At 38.6% G+C, this 3702-nt stretch overlaps 1 long non-coding RNA gene across 1 annotated transcript; it reads right to left on the bottom strand.

Annotated features, from left to right (window-relative positions):
* Window positions 1–976: 976 nt before the first annotated feature.
* LOC311130869 lies at window positions 977–3473 on the bottom strand. Its single transcript, XR_014613401.1, has 3 exons — window positions 3407–3473; window positions 1985–2212; window positions 977–1691 (listed from the first exon to the last, which is right to left on the bottom strand). It is a non-coding gene; the product is annotated as an uncharacterized lncRNA (long non-coding RNA).
* Window positions 3474–3702: the final 229 nt, after the last annotated feature.

Below are 3702 nucleotides of genomic sequence, written 5' to 3'. Positions count from 1 at the left end.
AAGAGTACCAATAATTATGAACCTGACTGTACAACATCTATCAACAATCAAACGTTGTACCTTTCAACTGCTGCTCCATATAATGTATACAAATGAATAGTAATAGCAACTTGGGTGGTAGAGGAAACACTAGGGTGGGATCAGCTCAGCGGTGGAGTTGAGGAGTGGGGTCCAGTTTTCGTTGAAGGATTGAATTTAGTCTTTGGTGGATGCTGTAATTTTTTCCATTGTGATGTGGTCTGTGAGAAGGTTAATCTGTTGACAATGTCACGGATCCCCCCGGTACTGCCGCTCATTCCGTTCACCAGTTCCGGAGGTCTACGTCATTGGCTTTCTAGGCGTCACTGACATGGATCGTTACCACCAACCCCGGTCTATCTTGTCTCATTACGCACACCTGGTTCCCATTCCCCATGATTAGTATGTGTATATATGTGCCCTCTGTTCCCCATTGTCCTTGTCGATTATTGTCCCATGTCCGTTGGTCTCGTGAGTACCATGTATTGTGGTCTTGTTGTTTACGGGTCTCGTCCCGTGTATTGTGTTGAGGTTACACCTCGCTCTTTGTTTGGGTTACATCCGTTTTGTATACATAGACGTGTTTGTGTTGGGAGGAATAAATAAAACCCCTAATATGTATTCCTGCGCTTGTCTTCAAATCATAATACAACATGACAGACAAACACAGTTGTTTTCTGTTTTTCTAGTTGAGTAATATTGTTTTCTTGGCGATATTTAAGGTGATTAAAATTGACTGATGATCTCCAAGAAGGCAGAGAGATGGGGAGAGTGGAATGCTGTGACCCAAAAGGGTGGATTAGTTTGTATGGTTTCTTTCCAGAATTGTAGGGTTGGTGGACAGAGCCATGTGCTTGAAAGTAGTTGTCTGGTGTATTGTTCATTCATTATGATGCATTAATCTACTGTTTCTCAATCCTGGTCCTAGGGACCCAAACGGGTGCACATTTCAGTTTTTACCCTAGCACTAACACTTGATTCAACTAATCATCAAACCTTTAGTTGGGAAACACTGCATGCATCTAACATTCTAGTTCACATGGTTTTTAAACCAGTGTAATGAGGAGATGTGCAGATTTTTTCTCTGCTATATATATTTGTGCTCCCTGTACGTGTCTTGCACCATCACCCTGTATGCTTGAAATAACATGACTACAACCTTAGAAATAAAACTTTGATTACAATCTTGTGTTGTTGACGTTTGTTAAAATTAGTATGAGTATGTAGGATATCTGGTGGCAACCCCAATCATGTAATGTAATCCCACACACACTCCTAACATCTTACAGAACACATTTTCTCAGTTTGGTAACATTTATTATTTGGTCCAAAACCTACAGTGATTATATTGCTGATTTCGACCATACACTCAGCACTTTTTCACATATCTGTGATATATTCAGTTTATTTGTAATCAATAATTTGTATGTAGTTTAATCTGTGTGTATTGTCACTTTCTACTTGGAAGCCAGTGAAATCGAGGTTCTGAGGAAGAGGGGTCTTCTTAAAGGTGTCTTCCAGGATAAGGATGGATTCGCCCTTGAGTTGACTCCCCTTGATGAGGTCACAGAGAGCCATCTTCTCTGCCTTGTAGTAGAGACCCACTCTGCCACCTGTTATGTTGGCTATGGTGATGCTGGCTGCGACAGTTTTTCTGGGAGTTTTTTGTTAAGCTAAGGGAACGAGAGAGAGAGAGTCATTGGACAGTGCTGAAATAAATGTGGTTGTCAGTATTAGAAGTTTGCTGAGAACACTGCTATGAGCAACAATAAACAATTTTCTATTTGTATCTATATTTACGCTGGTGCTGGAACTGAGCTGTGAAATGTAATTACTTTATGCTTTGAAATGTCTAATATCAATGTGTGTTATATTCCCATGTTGAATGGCCATAAAACAATAAAATATGAATGTATTTATTATTCATTCATATATAGATTCCCTCCCACTGGATAGGGTTACATACCGGTATGACTGGGTTTATTGGTCTGGCTGCCAATGGAAATATTGCCGCTCACACTGCCTGATATGGTTTGGCCTGATATGGTTTGGCCTGATATGGTTTGGCCTGATATGGTTTGGCCTGATATGTCTTGGCATGATATGTCTTGGCCTGGTTTTGTAGGACATTTGGCAACAGGTTTTTTTTTATTGCAGTCATTTTGCCTGTTGGTATGTGAAGCACAATCCATTGCTGCAACGATAGAGAAAAGAGAGGGGGAGAGAAAGAGGATAATTAAGGGTTAAGTTGATTAAATTCAGTGGTGGAAAAATTACCCAATTGTCTTGAGTAAAAGTAAAGAAACCTTAATAGAAAATGACTCAAGTTAAAGTCATCCAGTAAAATACTACTTGAGTAAAATTATTTGGTTTTAAATATCCTGAAATATCAAAAGTAAATGTAATTGCTCAAATATACGTATGTATTCAAAAGTAAAATTCATTTCAAATTCCTCATATTAAGCAAACCAAATGGCACCATTTTGTTATTTTAATTTACAGATAGCCAGGGGCACACTCCAACACTCAGAAAACATTTACAAACGAAGCATGTGTGTTTATTGAGTCCGCCATATCAGAGGGAGCAGGATGTTCTCTTGACAAGTGTATGAGTTTGACAATTTTCCTGTCCTGCTAAGCATTCAAAATGTAGCTAGTACTTTTGGGTGTCAAGTAAAAGTTGTCAAAATAAATAGTAAAGTACAGATACCCCAAAAAACGTCTTAAGTAGTACTTTAAAGTATTTTTACTTAAGTACCTTATACCACTGATTAAATTAAAGAATATTCCTAATCAAAACTGTCCACATAAAGCACAGATCTCGATAAGCAAAGTTTATCTCTGCAATTTATCATTATTTCTCACCATTGCACTAAGTGGCATTGCATGTATTTTGCGATGTCTTGGTCCTTATGCTAATTGTAAGTCTTTAAATGATTTGGCAGGGTTTATCACTTTGTGACTGTGGTAACTAGTGACGACCGTTAGAAAGCACTATTCGGTGTTTAAAATGAAAAGGCACCTGCAAAAAAAATGGTTTATCTACTTTGTTGTGCTGTTACATTTGTATCTTTGTTTCATGTCCAATGTGTTATATGTCATTTGTGTTGTGTGAACCAAAGCTCTGCTTGTTAAGTAATATCGACCAATATCTTTCAACTCTGCCAAATGATCACTATTTGAGAGTAACTGTTCCAGCCATGAGACACACATCTGTTCAAGCTGCCAAATTGTATCTGGAGTTCAATATATTTTATTGTGTCGGAACCTAATACAGTTACTACATGATTCCATATGTGTTATTTCATCGTTTTGATGTCTTCCCTATTATTCTACAATGTAAAAAATAAAGAGAACCTAAAGCATGTATTTAAAATAATGTATTTACCTGTGTCTGTGTGTTCTTCCTCGGTGCAGTGGCGCGCTTGAAGGTTGTTGTAATCAGGTGTTCTAGTGCAGAGTGGAGAGATGTCTCTGCTTTTATAGGGTAGCGCTGACAGAGAGAGGAAGGGTGGGTGGGGAGTTCTCAGCCCAATTCATTCCAGGTAAATGTTGATGTTCCAGAGAACTGAAGAGGAGGACTCAGTTCCAGAGAAGCTACGTGGGTGTCACAAGAGCAAGCACTAAAACTTATTTCATCTCAAAGGGCCATATCTTTAACTACCCCCTGACAGGTAAATCACT

Source organism: Coregonus lavaretus (genome assembly GCF_964263955.1).
Source record: "Coregonus lavaretus genome assembly, chromosome: 6".
NCBI lineage: Eukaryota > Metazoa > Chordata > Actinopteri > Salmoniformes > Salmonidae > Coregonus > Coregonus lavaretus.
Note: the sequence above shows the minus strand (reverse complement) of the source record. Positions and strands in the feature narration are given on the sequence as shown.